This window comes from Poecile atricapillus, chromosome 4 (genome assembly GCF_030490865.1).
Source record: "Poecile atricapillus isolate bPoeAtr1 chromosome 4, bPoeAtr1.hap1, whole genome shotgun sequence".
In the NCBI taxonomy this organism is placed as follows: Eukaryota; Metazoa; Chordata; class Aves; order Passeriformes; family Paridae; genus Poecile; species Poecile atricapillus.
The window spans coordinates 40,318,274-40,335,989 of NC_081252.1; the positions used below are offsets into that span (position 1 = coordinate 40,318,274).

The 17,716-nt window shown below is 40.6% G+C and overlaps 1 long non-coding RNA gene across 2 annotated transcripts; it reads left to right on the forward strand.

The window, feature by feature from the left end:
- The first annotated feature begins 469 nt into the window (after positions 1 to 469).
- LOC131579339 (uncharacterized) lies at positions 470 to 17,183 on the forward strand. Of its 2 annotated transcripts, none has more exons than XR_009277677.1 (3): positions 470 to 553; positions 12,837 to 12,920; positions 16,918 to 17,183. It is a non-coding gene; the product is annotated as an uncharacterized LOC131579339 (long non-coding RNA). The 2 variants fall into 2 exon arrangements; XR_009277676.1 differs by lacking the exon at positions 470 to 553 and adding an exon at positions 7,852 to 8,028.
- Positions 17,184 to 17,716: the final 533 nt, after the last annotated feature.

The following is a 17,716-nucleotide window of genomic DNA, read 5'->3' on the forward strand; positions in this document are numbered from 1 at the left end:
GCTAGAGATACCTGAGGCAGGCTGGAAAAGAAGGAGGCAGACTTTTCTTAGTGGTACCCAGTGACAGGACAAAAGGCAATGGACACCAGCTTGAACACAGGAGATTCCACCTCAAAATGTAAAGAACTTTTTTATCTGTGAGGAGTGTAAAACAGTGACCACATAGACTGTAGAGATCTCCTTAGAGATATAAACCCCCAGCTGAATACAGGCTAGACCAAACTGCTGTAGCTGACCCTGCTTGTGGGAGAGTTGGATTCCTTGGTTTCCAGAGGTCTCTTTCAACCTCATCTACTCTGTGATTTCAGCCCCTCACTCAAATGAAAATCAGCTAGCAGTGCAGCATAGGCTCGAAACTGTAATCACCCATACTGACTGCACCATCTTGAGTGAGCTTGTGTAATTGTGCTTTTACAAAGCATATAATTTGTTTGCAGACTCCTTGTCTGTCCCTATTGCTTTTTGTCAAGTCACAGCCCAGATGCCCTGGAAGAACAGCGACTTCTCTGTGTTGTGGCAAGTGATTATGTATGCCACCATTTGTTTCTGAACAGTAAGTATGAACAGAAAATTCAGTTTCCTTTGGAGCCCCTGATGAGGAATTTTTACCGAAAGCTTTCTGAAAGCTGCAGATGCTGTGATAGAAGCTGAATGACTCTTAGCACTTGGTCACACTTCATTTCACAGTGATGTTCTTCCACCTGCTTTACCTGCCAGGAATAGTTTTGGGGTATAAAAGCTGAAAAGTCTTTTGCCTTTGAATCTCAACAGGACCTCTTCATTTGTTGATAGGTAATAATGAGGTCATTTTAGATGTTTATTGACAGGAAGAGGATTTGTTTGTCTAATAACTAACATAGAGTAATAGTTACAGTTCTTAAATATTTGCTTTATTTTTGTGAAGTTGTCCCTCTGGCCTCTTTCATCCAAGGAATTATTACCTTTAGCTTCAATTACATGGTCCTTTGGTAACTTCAAGTTGATTTACAAAGGTTTTGTACATGTAAAGGGCTGTAGCTCCCGAGCAGAACTGCAGCTGGTTTTTTTTTCAGGTCTTTATGAATCCTACAGCTACCGATAGCAAATGCTACCAGCTTTGGGGATAGTACAAAATAGTTAGCAAATCCACTGGTGTTAATAGAGCTATTGGTATCTGTGGTATTTCATGTCTCATGAGATTAAGACTGTAAAGACTTGTTAATTACACCTATGTATGTACCACACAAGAAATTTGGAGGTTTCACCCAAACATTGCTGCTGCTGGCAGACACTGCATTCTGCAGCCCTTTGAAACATATTTTAAAAAAATAGGTCTTTGTCTCTCAGGCAGACACAGCTCTGTCAGAGGATGGAAATGATGAGAGGAGCATTTCCACAGTCTGCAGCATTCTCCATGCAAAGTGAGACAGCATGCCTTGCTGCTGGAAGGGCTGGGTTGAGTATGCTGTGGGCCCTAGGCAAAATACTGCCTCTGTTTCTTTAATGTAATTAATTAAGAGGAATTTTACTGAAATCGCTTTTAAATTCAGACTTTTATTCTGCACTCAAAACAAGACAAAACTTCAGTGTCTTATGTGTATGAGCTACAGGTTGCATTCATAACTGACATTGAGAAAGAGTGCTCCCTAGATTTTTGGGTTACAAAACTGAAAATCACAGCTGAAACCTTTTTTTGAATGATATTAGACTTGACACTCAACAGATACAAATAACATGGTCTTATTTGTAACATATGTCAGTGCAGCTGATTTTTAGCAAGCTTTAACTACTAAAGGAGACCACTTACTGTTGTAGTTTATTAGCACCATAATCCAGAAAAACCTACAAAGAATGTTATTTGTGGAAAAATTAATTTCATCTAATCAATTTTCATTTCAGAGCAGAAGCTGAACAGGGATAATAATAATTCTCTTGCTGGGGTATACAGCTTGTAATGAATATTTTTTACATCGTTCCACTTGGTCACTACAGTTAAGTATATTACTCTGATATTGTCTTATTTTTCAATATTTATACATGCTAATTCAATAGGAAAACAAGTCATAAAATGATGTCTTTATATGCTTTTTTTGGTGGTCCTCAAGTCAATAAGGACCATATTTTGGTTTCCATGACCAATGGTCTTGGTAGCTCCTTCAAAGGCACTCAGGTGATTACGTCATTGTTGCATGTTTCTTGTTATCACTGTAAATAGTTTGCAGAGCTTTTAACTTTGCATTTAAATCTGTACAACAGTAGATCTCTGTTTTCCAAGGTTTGAAAATAATATACATCTTTACAAGGTATCTTTTATGTAGTATATAATATATGTAATATATTATATATTATATTATATAATATAATATAATATACAGGTCCTCAGCTGCTTCTTATGCAGTCTTCATTGGTCACTAGCATGACTGAGAATTTAATCCAAAGCATCATCAAAAATACTTTCCAGACTCTCCCTGCTTCAACAGAGACTTAAATGCATCATGTTCAGAATATCCAAAAGTGAATTATTACTTTACATTCTTTGCACAGCCTCTTGATTGTATTAGCAAGACCTGACAGGAGAGTGTTAGGTAAACATTATTCAGCTCTTCAATACAGAACTAGTAGAGTTCAGCATGTTTTGACAGTAAGTTTCCCAAGAAAAAGGACAATTTTGCTTAAAGCAAAAGCAATTAAGCAATTTACTGTTGTCTTCAGGAGCCTTGGCACTCGTTAAGCTTAAGATATACCCAGCACATGGAAAATAAGAAAATAATTTGACATATGTGCACTTATGTAAATTTTTCTATAAAATTAATAAATTCTACATGTTGCCCTAAGCCTGTTCACCACCAAATTAATCAGGACTTATTACAGAGGATTACAAAATGGGTTAGGCTGAAAGGAACCACAGTGGCTCATCTGGTCCAACTTTCCTGCCCAAGCAGGGTCATCCAAGAACACATTGCCTTTCTCATTAAAATATTTAATCATTGTATTTGCAAGACACCTTTGTAAAGTATACAAACAGTTTCATCTGGCTTTTGTGTATATATCTTAGCATAAAAATTTAACTGCCTGTGTGACATACATTTGCAGCAGATTTCCCACTAGATGACTGACATGGCTCTTTTTGGCTTATGATTTCTATTTTAATAGTTCAAAAAAAATTGCAGAGAAACCTTTCTGTACACAGGGTGACAACCCAAGCATAAGCATTCTTCACATTTCTTGAGGCACACTTGTTAGGGAGAGAGCTGATTAACCAGTTCAAAAAACCAGTCCTTGTTTCCTACATATTTTTATTGGTTTTGTTGTGCTGTGATGAGACTATCTCCCTGGGATTCACAACTCAAGTGAAAATGATTGAGTTTTACATCCTTTTAATCCCTCTTGCCAATGCTGCTCCTCACTGTTGAACTTCTGTAATTCTGAGTCAGTGTTACCAGATTGCTTTTTGTCAGTACCAGCACATTAGCACAATTCAGGGACTGTTTTTGTACCCTGAAAGATAAGCTGTCACTAAAAGAGCTTCTACAGTTTGGCAAACCTGTCCCTGAAAATAACTGGCATGCAAAGCAGCAAATTGACTTCCACGTGGTGAGCATTCAGCATTTATAAAGTCATCATGAGAAATTCATGATTGAAAGCTCTTTGCACTAAATTTCTTGGGTTTGCTTTATCACCAATTTAATAAACATAGGAAGGCTTACTTAAATCCTGGTCTTCATTTTGCCAGTTCTTTTAGTTATCCAATAAGAAAGTAATTTGTTGTTAATTGTATTCTGTAAAGCTGGATTTGATGCAAAGTGTGAAGACTCTTGTGGTTTGAATACTCCTACAGTGTTTACTGCAATGCTCTTTGCTTAAATTCTACATGGTAGATCTAACAAAATTAATAACTTCATAAGTTCTCCTGTTGGATAAGGATTCCTTTTTGCTCTCACGTTACTTGCTGGTGAGCCTAATTCAATGTGGAAAACAAACCTAAGCATAGTTGATCTGCTAATTTTTCTTATCTTTATTTGCTATTCCATTCTATCACTGTCCTATCATATATAAAACTCAGAGAACACCACCCAGACCCCCCAAGGCATTGAAAAGGTAAAAATATGAGTGCTGTTAACTGTACACAGCATACAAAAGGTGGATTCTGAGGAGGAATAAATCAGCCTTGGAGTGACCACAACTTATCCCTAGCTGGTCACGCTTAATCACTAGGTAATGATTTTTCTAAAAAGTCACTTTGGTAGGCATCACATATTCCTTTGGGGTTTTATTTTCCCAGTTTATGCTTTGAGGGGGTTATATGTCATTTACAGGTTGTTTTGACACTGGCTGCTCAGAGTCTGGGATCTGTCTTAAATTTAAACCCCAAGGCTTGGTTCTGCTTGGGGTGGCTATGGATGAGGGGGATAATTCTTCCCCATACCAGCTCCCTGGAACTGTCTGCCCTTGGTCTGTTATCATTGTTAAAAGTATGTTAGATGTGTGTGGGAGGGGAGGTCAGAATGCTGAGGAACTTCATTCCGTGATGGCTTTCCCGGGGAAATGAGATTTCTAACAAAAAGGGGTTGTGAATAAAGGTTAGTCCATAAAGTGTAAAGTGTAATGTAGCTGCCTGTTGATGGAGAAGGTGTTCCTGCACAAGATTAAAAGGTAAAGAAAGACTATACGGTTCAGGAAAATATAAAGTCTGTATCCATCATGTGAGATCTTATGGATTAAATATATCAGGGGCTTTCAGGGCTCTCAAAGCAAATCTTATTAAGCATCCGTCTCTTGAAAATTAGTTGGGTTTGGTTATAAAGAAAAATGAGAAGTTATAGCAAGGTTCTGTAGAATATAAAGCATTTTTTTTAATTCTCAGAGGCAAACACACTGAAAATATCTAAGTTCACATAATACGCAAGAACATGTTCTTGTCACATTCATGCATGTAGTTCTCTGAGAAAAGTTCTTTATTTGATTTGCTTGAACTTTTCAGTCAGACTTTTTAGGAACTTGCCCTTGATCTTTTATCAGAGGAATCTGATTCCCAATTCTCCATCTTGTGTGATTGGTGTCAAATCTTGCCACCTTCTACCCATGTAAGCAATGTTTAGTTATTTTAATTTGTCTTTTATGGAACTATGTGTGGATGGAGGAAGAGCTGAATTTGTTTGTTGGTGAGCCAGGCAGTTTGAGAGCATGAAAGTGGGAAATTGGGCTAGTAAGGAAAATAGATTATTTAAACTTTTTCACCCTGTGAAAAATAAAAATGTAACCTAAATAATGATTTGCTTTAGATATTAATGACCACCATAGAAAAATACAACTGCCACAGGAAAAAAAAGTTATAATTTAGTGAAGCTGGTGTTCAATTTCTTATACCCATCATCATCATCACAGTGATCCTGACCTGCCGGTATTAAGCTCAAAGTTTGCAGAACTGCATCACTCCTTCCATCCTTCCTGAACCTCTGCTTAAAGGAAGGAAGTTACAGCAGGGCATGTTGTCTCTCCAGTGGTGGAGAGAGAGAACACTCCTAATGTTACTGAATTTGGGTAGGATGCCAGTTCTGCCACTTAAGAACACAAAATTCAAGGTGTGATCCTGCCTGATTACTCATTAAGATTAAAAAAAAATAAAATTTTAAGTTCATGGCCTAGTTGACAGTCTGAAGACATCCAGCTAGCAGAGTTTCTGATAGGTGTGATTAAAGTGTACCCCAGCAGTGTAAATAAGAAAGGAGAGGCATCACAGGAAGCACATTGTAGAAATTGCACCTCATTACAATATGAGAAGGCAGTAAATGGGGTTTATATAATCAGCTTTGGACAACTTCATTTTCAAAATGTAGTGGTAAGTATTAAAATCTAGAACTGACTTTCCTTACTGATATTTTTAAACAGGCTGTTTGACTTACTTCAAAATTAGTTCTTCTTTGAAACTTTTTTTATTAGTTAGTTAAAGCCTGACTTGAACACAACTTTTTTTCACTGATCAGACAGGTGGCTCATGTGTGACTTTGTGCTGGTTCTTTGCTTGTTCTGACAGTGCCAATCACACTCCAAACTTTTCATTGCCTGGAGAACTTACATTTGGATAAATGTGAATCTGTCCATAGGGTTAGTTTGATAGCACAATATACAGGGTGTGTGTATAGTACGAACAGCCATATTATTAGAGATAATGTGTATTTTATTCTGCCTCCCACTGCCCAGCCTTCCTTGTTGCACTGCCCTGAGGCAATGGGGATGTGTGTCCTGTGAGAGCTGGTAACCACAGGTTGTGTTTTCATCCTGTGGGAGAGCAACTCGGCTGGGATATCCATTCTTCATCCGTTTGGCAGTCTCTAACAGCACCTTGAATTTCTTTTACTGTCAGAACCTGGAAAAGCTTCAGGGTTAAGTTTCTGCTTATGAGTTTATGAGCAGCCTCTGTCCTTTGGAATATGTGAATATTTAAATTCCAATCGCTCCCCTTTGCATCCTGCAAAGGAAATGAAATTAAATAATTGGTAGCAGATTGAACACCTGCACATGTAAAAGACAATCATTAAAATAACTGTATTAACCTTGTGTAATCAGGTTTTCCTTGCCATTAGTTTGGAAAGTCACCTACGGCAGTACTGCGGGAACAGCATGGAGCTGTGCCGGAGGAGGTTTAGGATGGATATTAGGGAAAGGTTCTTCACCCAGAGGGTGGCTGGGCACTGGAACAGGCTTCACAGGGAGGAAGTCACAGCACCAAGTGTGACAGAGTTCAAGGAGTGTTTGTTTCAATGCTCTCAGGGACATGGTGTGATTCTTGGGGCTGTTCTGTCCGGGTCGGGAGTTGGACTTCAATGATCCTCGTGGGTCTTCCAACTCAGCTTATTCTATAATTCTATGAAAAAGCAAACCAACCAGTTCAGCCTCCTGTGCCATTGGTCTTCTAAGCAATATCCTGCAGGAGAGAAAGCGCCACCCTTTTTTGTGTGCATGACCCATTTTTGTGCCCAGCAGGTAAAGTTTGCACTTTGGCTTTTGCCAAGAATGAAAGTGCAGGGTACAAACCACGTCTGCTGGTTCTCCAACATGTCCCATGTGCACTTGCCCCAAAAACATGGTTTCTCTTTCCTCAAAATACTGGCCTTGCTCTCCTTGGCACGTTAAGATCTGACTGAGCAGTTTTATCAGATGGTGGTGGCAAGGAGAGCCCCAGCCAGAAATCTGGTGACTTTGTAGCAGTTATCCAGGAGAAATGTGTTTTTGTTGTGAGCTGCTGAGATAGTTACTGCAGTCAGGTCCCGGCATGAGCATAGGCACAGGCAGGTAACGCCGGGAGTGCCTGTCTGCCCCTCCATCTCTCCCCATCACCGTTTAGAGGAAGGCATTGCTCTTGGTGAACTCACTCCAGATTCATTCTGAGCTTTGTTAGGGGTTTGGTTTGGGTTTACCTGTTTGCTTGCGGGGTTTTGTTTGTCTCTCTGGATTTTTTGTCTGTTGTGTCTATCACACATTTCTGTGAGACCTGTTCACCAATTTACAGAAAAAACCCCAAAACAACCAGAAACCAAAACAAACCGGGGCACGCTGTTGAAACTTGTTATTTGGTGCCACCTGGTGTTGAAGTGACCTGAGGAGAGGGCCGTGTTCCCGAGCGGAGAGAGCCTGCCAGGGCGCGCTGCGCTGGGGCCGCGCTGCGCCTCCAGCCGGGCCGAGGCGGTGCCATCCGGACCGAGGCTCTGGCAGCCGGACCGAGGCGGTGCCATCCGGACCGAGGCGGTGCCATCCGGACCGAGGCGGTGCCATCCGGACCGAGGCGGTGCCATCCGGACCGAGGCGTTGGCAGCCGGACCTTGGCGGTGCCAGCCGGACCGAGGCGTTGGCAGCCGGACCGAGGCTGTGCCAGCTGGACCGAGGCGGTGGCAGCGCGGCATCTCCCCCAGCCCGGAGAGCTTTGGGACAGCTGCCTTCCTGCGGGACAGACGCTCACTGCGCTGGAATTCGCCGGGACAGACGGCAGAGGGCACGAGTGAATGCCTTAAGCATCGGGGCTTGCTTCCGAAGGGAACCTGAATTTCTCTGGTAAATGTATCCTTTCCCTTCAACCTTTTCCCCCTCTTTCTCAGGATGATGCTGGTTATGTTTGTCATTGATTTCTGCATGCTTTATTTTCTGCATATTTCTTTTATATACCTCCTGTATAAATATAAGGCAAAATATTGCTAACAAGCCCAGGTCTGTCTTGCCTGAGGGGTTGGGAATGTACCGACTGGAAAAAGACTAAAAACTCGGGCAAATGGTTGGGGAAGTCTAAGCTTCACGAAGAATAGCAAACAGCTCAAAGGCGTTTTTCCCTCCTTACTGTTCGGTTATGGCAAAAAGAGTCAACTGAGACGTCCTTTTGATGGGAGTATTGCTGGGTTTACCAGACCCGGTGGACTGCCTTTTTAAATCTGCACGACTGATCAAAAGAAAACGCTCAGCTACTCTAATCCTTTATAGGCATGTTTCACTCTTGTACTATTTAATTTCTGATAGGCAAGTTCAGGACTGAACTAATTTACTCCTGGCATGAAGCCTGGGATGTAACATGCCAAAGAGCGGTATATAATAACTACAATTGGATGGAGGAGCGTAGGTCAGCACATGTTTCACACCGCTCCTTTTACTACTGGAGTCATGGGGTAAAATCTACTCTTTTTGCCAGCTTTGGTGAAGGTGTAAATGCACATGCACAATGTAATGGCTTTAAATCTTGGATTCCTACTTGTATGCACCAGATGGATCTTGTATAAATGTTCCACTTTACAGCATGTTAGCATTTGCTAGTAGTTAGCTGGGGGTTATAGCTGCCAGACTTCTCTGTGGCAGTTTCCAGGCTTTAAAAAAAAAAAAAAAAGAGGCAAAAAGAAAAACACAAACAGAGAAAACAATCACCCACAAGAGAGGGAATGTCCGAATAATAGATAAAACTTAAGAATTGCATGTACAGGTGATTGTTCGTGAATAATATTTGATTTGCCTTGTCTTGATTTGAACTACATGGATATTAGATGCATGGATATTAGAATTTTTGAGAAAAGCTACTTTGATTTATCAGTTGTGGTTGAAAAAGTCTTATAAATATTTGTGTATCATACACAGGATTATGCTTATTTTATATATATGTACAAGTATAAATGAACAATTCTAGAACCTTGATAAGTTCCAAATTAATTTAACAATAATTTAATTTGATTATATAGGTCAGATGTATTTTTCAGCTTATGCACTACCATATATAAAATGCATTTGTGCTATCTGAATTTTTTAAATGCTTTTGTCTCTGCTAACTAGAAGTCTAACTCTTCCAAACTATATCTTTAAGACATGATAATATGTATTTTAGGAGGCCATGAATTCTTGCCTCAAGTCCAAATTTGCTATTCTGTATACCTCAGGCATATATTAATGTTCTTGGAAAATATGCTTTAGAGTGCCTACTTTTCATATTTCTCCTTTTCTCTTTCTTTTTCATTTTCCTTTAGAATTAAATATGTAATTTCTGCTAGTGGGGGAAAAAAAAAAAAAAGACAAAAAAAAAGACTAAAGAAGGTTCCAAAAACACAAAAGAAAAGTTTACCAGTTTTATGATGCATGTATATAAAACCTAAAATACTGACTGGGCAATTGTTAAAAACAGGGCAAAGCCAGGCCTTTCTTAGCTGGTGTGTTTCTCTTGTTTTCCTTCTACTGCCTAATTCCCACTTCCTCCCACAACTTTCTTGTACTCCAACCAACAATCACATTTTTGTCCTAATGAAAAGCATGTCAACGCTTCAGTTTCAACATTACTATTACAGGTGCATAGTAAGAGGTACACGGTGCTGCTCCAGCGGCTTCCAGGAGGATTTCATCACACTGACACAGGACAGTGGGGTGCTGCTAGTGCTGCCAAGTGTGAGGGACGTCTTCATCCCCCACTCTCTGCCCTGAGTGTGTCAGAAATTCAAAGCCTTGGTATAATCTGGCTGCAACCTGAAGAGCCAGCGTCTCCAGGCATGGAGAGGAGCATCCAGCCATGTTTGATGCCCCCCTGAAAGTCAGTGGCTGCAAATTCCCCCTGCCTTGCACCAAAGGTATTGGAAATCACACTCCTGGGCTCCCACATCTCAAAGGACAACACTGGGGGCCTGTTTATGTGCTTGTCTTAACTTAAGCAGGTACTTGCTTTGGGGGATTACTCTGGCAAGACCTGTGTCTGTCCTTCTCTAAACCTGGACAGCACCACTCTTGGCAACTGGCTCTCAGGTGAGAGAGCCAATTTGTAACTTTGTGATTTCCTTCCTCTACAAGGTCATGTGCAAACTCTTTTGTTGTGAGGGACATTTCTTTTTCCCCAAGTTCCTCCCGTACTCAAAGAAGAAAACACTTGTGTTTTCTGTGATCATAGCCAAATGTCACAATTGCATCTGCTGCCTTTTTCTGCAAGATCTTGCCAGTACTCCTGCATTTAACTTCAGGTAATGGCCTCATGCAGTATTTATAGATGATAATGTCATATTTTTTTTAAAAATGTAGTTTAAAATGTCTGGAAATTTAATAGTTACACATCCCACCATGGAAAGCACATTTGCAGAAAAACTAATTGTTACCAATAGCTCTAATTGCCAGCCTTGATCATTAAACTTTGCCTTGGGTCAGCCTTTCACTCTGCCTGATTATTATGTACAGATTAAGAGGTTGTTGCTGGCATTACCTTTGGACTCATGAAGCATCGCTGTTCCCAAATACTGAGAGCTTTATCTGAGCAAGCTTCAGCAGCAAAGCACTTTTCTTGAAACTTTCATTAGTGACCAGCTTTCAGAGGGGCTGAGGGCTGTAATCAGATTATTGCTTCCCGCTGGATGCAGAAGATACAGGCTTCTGCTTGTCTCACACTGCGGCCAGGCCCCTCCCTGTTCCCTTCAACAGCTGAGGAATTGTTGGATTCTGGTTTGGGGGCTGTGTCCTTTTGTGCCAGGAGGGCTCACATTCCCTCGTGCTCTCCCCACTGGAATGCTCGGTGGAACATTTTAAGCTTTGGAAGTGTTCGTTTCTGAGCTCACCACGCATTTTAATTCTGCGCTGCCGGCCAGGATTGATGTATGTGGGAGAAGAGAGTTTTAAAACGCCTTTGGATGTGGTTTCCTAAAAGCTTATTTAGTGTATGAATTGTTAAAAAAATAAAGAAAGGAAAGGAAATGTGTGTATCATGCTGGGCCATGCACAGTTTTCAGGCACATCTTACCGATTAAAAAAAAAAAAAAATCTTTCCTGCCTGTTGAATTTATGGCTGAGATAGCCAGATTACTAGAAACACTTATGTGTTTAATCTTTTCATGTTTCGAGCAGGAGAAGGTAAGGCAAGGAAAATGCCATGGAATTGCTTTTTGTTTTGTGGAGACTGTAAATTCTGTTATGGAAAATGTAATAAAGAAGCAGCTTAAACAAAAAGAGTGGCTGTGTGAAATCGCAACATTTCCATTGGGTGAAAACAAATCCTAACTTTATGTACGTTTCCCTGGAGAGATGTAATGTGAATGCTTACAGCTGTTTTTAGTTTCTTATTCCCTGATTAGGTTTAAATTAAAGGAAGGATGTCATATTGAATTATGAAAAATTACTTATTTTGCGTATTTTGGTTTATATGTACTTTCTATCACAGTCTCACTGTGGCATTCACAAGGACCTACTGAACATGTGCACACAAATAATATTAAAAGTGGCTGCAGTGTAGTGGTTCTGACAGAGAAATGTGTCCGCCTTCCACCAGGAAGGGAAAACTACCCCACCGTGCTGAGCCTTCCCCTGCAAGACAGGTTGGTTGGTGGCTGAGAAGGAGGGGCTGTGTCTTACTCAGGTGTGAAACCTCACCTGCAGCACCCTCTGCTCCAGGGGGTCCTGCTGAGGGGCCAGAGCCCAGAACAACTTTGCCAGCCCAGATCAGAGAGGACAAGTTCCCTGAGATAGTCAGTGTGTCCAAGGCTGAACAATACCTAGAGCAAGCTGAGCAGGAGGGGAGAAGGAGCTGCCTCAACCATCCGTGCCATTCCTAAATGCAGGCTCTTTATTTTATGTCTGCTTTCAGCAAGCATTCAGGCGATCCAGCATCCCAGAGGTTTGAAATGTACTCTCTGGGGAGATTTATGTCTTTCTTCCACAGAGAAGTGCTTTTTTTGCTGGAGAAGGCGGTATTATATGACTTACCTAAGTAGTCACAGCTATTGGTGCAGCTCAAACTGGGTGCAGATTTGGTTCTGGTGCAGAGGAAAAGATTAAAAGAACTTGCTTTAAACAACTGGCACACTCAAAGTCTTTGTATGACTGTGTACAAAGGCAAAAAACAAATTGGAAATTGGTTTTAAAGCTTTCCATGGGATACTTCCGTTATAATTTTTCTAACAAATTATCAGCTCTGCAGGAGTTGTAAGACATAAAGGATTCATTAATAGAAATTACTCTGGTAAATAAATATGTATATATATGTAAGCACATATATTTTTAAAATACGGAATTTAAAATTTTTAAAAAAAAGGAAATTATATTAACTGGACAGAAAAAGTGCTGATTTGAATGATGGTGTTTACAAAGCTATGCTGTGTACTGCAGCACATCATTTGGGGTTGGGATCAAAGGGAAAGTCTTGCAGGAGCTCTGTGCCTGGTGGGTGTCTGTAGTTTGCACAAATGAATGAACAACTTGCTAGCACAGCCTCTGCAGCACAAGATGCCTTAATGTAATCTAGAGATGCAAAAAATAAAAATGCTGTCTTGCTGCAGCTGGAAATCATGCTCCTCTTAGATCTGCACAGAACTGAACATCCCATCTCTGTGCTGCTCTGATCATCTCTCCTCTTTTTCCTTCTCCAGAAGAGGTTGTTCATACCACGCTATGTTTTTCAGTGGAGGACAAGGAGCCTGCTGCTGACCTGCAGGGTAATTGCAATAAAAAAGGTAGGATAATATTCTGAGAAGTGGGATTCTCAAAGCTAGCAGGTAAGGGAAAAGGAGGGTGTAGACAAGGGTGTGAGAAGGAGTTTTGCTGTGAGCTTCTGGGCATCCTGGGGAGCAGCACCTCTCAGGTGTGTTTGCCTTGGCTTTCATTGGGTTTCCCCAAATGTTCTGTCCCCCAGTCCCAACTAACATTAGCCCTCTCTCCTTTAAAGACAGGATATTTGGGCCAGGTCTGCTACTGAGGAAGGGGAGACCACCCCTAGTGGCACTATGGCACAGTGGCATTCTCTGGTGGTAGGGGAGCTGCAGCCTGTTCCAGAGCATCCTGGTGGCTGAGTTCTCCTGCCTCAGAGCCTAGGGAGGAAGAGGATGGAGCAGGATGTGAGATGAGAAAGCTGCTGGTTGCCACTGAGCTTTTTGAGAGACACTGCTTTAAGAAAAAAATAATAATCATGGCACTATTATACAACAGAGGTATATGGCCATATAATTAATTATGTGACTTAATGAGTAATTCCCCTGCCCTACCATTCTGTCTAGAACAGAAAGAAGTTAAAACTTTTCAATGTGCTTAGAAACATCTAATCTGATGACTCCTTCAGTGACCATTAGCACAGCCCCTGGTTTTCATCACCCCAACTAAGGAACAATCTGAAAATTATGACAATTTGACAGTCATTGTGTGTAACACTACTTTGAATTCTTTTCAGTCAAGTCCATCTTTAGGTTTCATGCCACAAGGCACTGGAATCTACACAGTCTCTGCAGGGGCCAGCAGCTGCTTCATGGTCCTTATCCTCTAGGAATTGAAAATGTCTTAGTGTATAAGCTGTCATGCCTTATCAATGTGTTATGCATCAGCTCTCCCCTGTCTGCTGGTCTAAAGACATTTGGATATCTGTAGTCTCCAGCAACACCTTTGTATAGTAGTAGTAGTAGTAGTAGTAATAATAATAATAATAATAATAATAATAATAATAATAATAATAATAATAATAATAATAATAATAATAATGGATTCAAACAGGCAGTTGTTTTTATTCCTGGAGAAAGGGTGACCAGCAAATCACATTCTCACCCAGAAATTTCCAGTTTCATCGTGCTTTATCAGTGTACATATCCCATCTGACATCGACTCAGAATATTTCTGTAGCGTTTTCCCCGCTGTAACATGGATGCAAAAGAGACATCTGCTTCTCAAATGTACATTGTAAAATTAAATACCTTTCTATTTTGAAGCACTTTAGTGCAATATGAACAGGAGCCATAAAAGTACCTCAAACTGAGTGAAAGAATCTTTTATTATATACATTTTAGAAAAAAAGCCCCTGCAGAATAGACAATGGATACTTTATCAATTTTCCTACCTTCCTTTTTAAATCAGTTATGAGATATATAAATTTATAACTTGACTACACTGATGCTTTTTTTTTCTTTCATTCTCTTTGCATATCTAAAACTTATTGGAACTTCCATGTCTCCTTTCAATCAGATTACTTTTTCCTATCAATCTGTGATATTTTGCTAAGCAAATGGAATATCCTTGAACAATACAACTCTTTAGTCATTCAGGTCATTGATTTATTTCAGCTTTGTAAAGCTGACACCTTTTCAAGTTCCCAATGTACACATTGCAGCCATGTTTCATCTGCACACAGCAAATGCAACGGGGTTAGAGTCACTAGTACCACAGCAACTCTAATTTTTTTACATCAGTGAGTAGAACTCTAGCCTTTTTCCTGCGCAGGAAAACGGGGCAATGGGAAAGAATGAGTAAAACAGACAGGTAGCTGCTCTACACACATGCATGTGCAAAAAGAGAAAGTTTTAACAAATTTCCCTCTGCTGGATTTGCTCCTGCATGTTCTTGACTGAGATGGAGGCCACAGAGGATGTTGCTCCTGTAGGCCGTAGGTCCCTGCAGACCCTAGTCTCAAAAAGGGAAAACAGAAACAAATTTTCCAGTTCCAACTACTCAATTACACCCTTGCTGTCAGGCGAGGTGTTCCATGAAGTGGGTTGGTGTGTTTTGGACGTGTCACTGAGTGATGCATTTAATCAAGAACACCTTGCAGTTGTGAGTCTTGTTTTTTTTTTTTTTTTTTTTTCATTTTTTCCTTCTTTCCCCATTTTTATTCTTCTCTCTTTTTCCTTTTTCTGTTCCTCTTTCCTCTGTTCTCTCACCCCTCTTTTGCTTTTCCTCTCTCTCTCCCCTGAACAGCTGAATCCATTGAAAAGTAAATCCCTCCTTCAATTACTTTAATATGCTTTCATAGCATGTTTGCTCCACTTTATTTCTCAGCTTTGTTATTTCCACTCCCCAGTAAAATCTATCACCTTTGAGTGAGTTATTTGCTTTTCTGGACTGCAGCAAATGCCACCCACTCTGTTAAGGTCAGGCTCCAGCTCCTTGACTTCTCTATTGTTCCGTCCCTTCCTTACCCACTCTGTCATTGCAGCACGACAGCTCCAGCTGGGAGGGCAGGGAAATCACTCCCTCAAGAGCAGTTTATCACAGCAATAAATGTTATGTGTTTTACTAGGATGCCATCAAAGTTCACCATCACACCATCATGCTGAAGTAGAAACAATTGTTTCTTTTATTCATCTATTATATATACTTTATTGGGTAGGTGTCTATATCCTGCAGAGATCAGCATCTTGAAGGTACAAGGCACTACTTTGAGCTTCTGCTGTGTTGTGAAAATCAGAAAATTTGCAGTGAGAAGCATCATAATATTTTAAATTAATTACTGCTTCTCAGTTTTCTTCCTGTTCTCCCTAGTGCCTGGGTTTTAATTACTTTGTTCACATAGGCGTCTCCAAAGTCACATCATTAAACAGTATTTGTGGCCCTTACATTTCTTTCAGGTTATTTGCTTCTTTTTATAGTACTGCCTGTGCCAGCTCTGTTAACTTCAAAGCATAAGAAGCCTGAAATTTTTGTGATTGCAATTGGTACTCAGCAGAATCTGGCCAGTCATCTGAATTGATCTGTCATTCATGAAACTTTTTTTTTTTTTTTTTTTTTTTTTTAGATACAAGAGAGAAAATTGAAACCTTTGTGCTTACATTCCCTCCCCCATCTTCCTACTAAATATTGATACTTCCTCAGCCAAGAGAGCTTAATAAAAACCGAGAATACACTTTACTACATTAATTTCATCTGGCAGAATTGCTTGTAGCAATATGAAAACAAGTTATTGAATGTGTGACAGGGTAATTCACTGAGCACTAAAGGAAATTGCTAAAAACAAAAAGAAATTTGTTATACTCTAAGCTCTCAGTGACATATGAGAGCTCCAGTATTCTGTTGGGAAAAATGGTCAGCAGCCTTGCACTGACATATGTTAGGTATCTCTATTCCCTGAAATACAGGTTTGGATTGACTGAAACTATCTGAGGCTTTAGGTTAAATTCCTAGCAATGTTTTCAGTCAAGAACATAATGGAAACATTTGAAAAGCCAGAATATTTCATTTCAACATTTTTCTGCAGAAACTCCTTTCATTTTTAATTTTTTGAACTTTTTTCCTTCAGAACACCGTGTGTGTAAATCTGGCACAATTTAGTGAAGGGAAGAGAAAGCAACACCCAAGCCCAGTGTTTGGAGCACCTCCTCTTCATCTCTCTCTTCCCAGGCACAACAGGATGGCAGCTCCTCTCACTCCCACTGCTTACCCTCTCCTGCCAGTGGCGCTGCAGTTACCCACAATGATCAGTGCAGAGACAGCACTGAGGCTGCCAGTGCTCCTTGAGACCTATTTCACCAGGAAATAGAGGCTCAAAGTCAAGCTAAAACAGAGCCAGCACCTCTTAAAATCAATCACTGGGGGTCTTTGTAAAGACAGATCAGGGATCCAGTGATAGGACTCCATCCCCTGTCCCCAGTGTCAGGCTAGGTACCCTTGAGAAAACAAAATACTACTCTGCTTATATACTGCTGGAAGTTTCATTTTGGGGCCACTGTATGGTTTATCTCATTTTCTGTTATACAGAAATGCCAGCTGCAGACAAACTGGGGAAAACTGACTAATGAACCTTAACATGTATATTGAGTCTGCAAGAAGAAGAAAGAAAGATGTATCACTGGGGGATGGGACTCACCTTCAAAGAGGTAAATATCAAGTGCAAAAGCAGGGGATCATTAAATGAGGTGATACAGCATGGCTGTTCATATTGGTGTCCACAGCTGTTTTCTTTCTCCTGTTATGATCAATGTTCACTTATTGATGACTGCTTCAGCTGCATTAAAAACATTTGATTGAAAGACAAAGAAGGACATGTTTTCCTGCTGCATATTTACCCGGGTTTGAGGGTGTTTTTCTGATGGAGATAGATATTTGACCGCAAATATTGTAAAAAAGTTGTGTCCTTGCCTCTATTCTTCAAAGAAAGAATGCTGACTTAGGGTTTACTCTTTGGTAAATCAAAGCAGGTGTAAAGTCTTGAGCCTAGGCTCCGTTTCCTGGGTACATTCCTGTTAGGACATAGTGTGACTTCCCACCATCTTGGCTGTTGAGCAGCTACTGACATGTAGTTCCAGGACCAGGCAGGGTTTGGGACTGTTTCCTGATGGGTAGTTTGGTGGTAAGCAGTTAGAATGAGAACAAGAGCTGGATGAAGTTGTTCAGGTGAGATAACTCAACATTTGCCTGGCACTGACTTGGGTCATTTCATGGTTTCCATGGGTTCAGTCAGCTTCAGTCAGCACAGCTTTGTCTTCCACCAAACTCCTCAGCTAGGGTTCCAGAGGCCTTTGAGTGTCTGCAGAGTTAGTGCAGCTTTGTATGGATG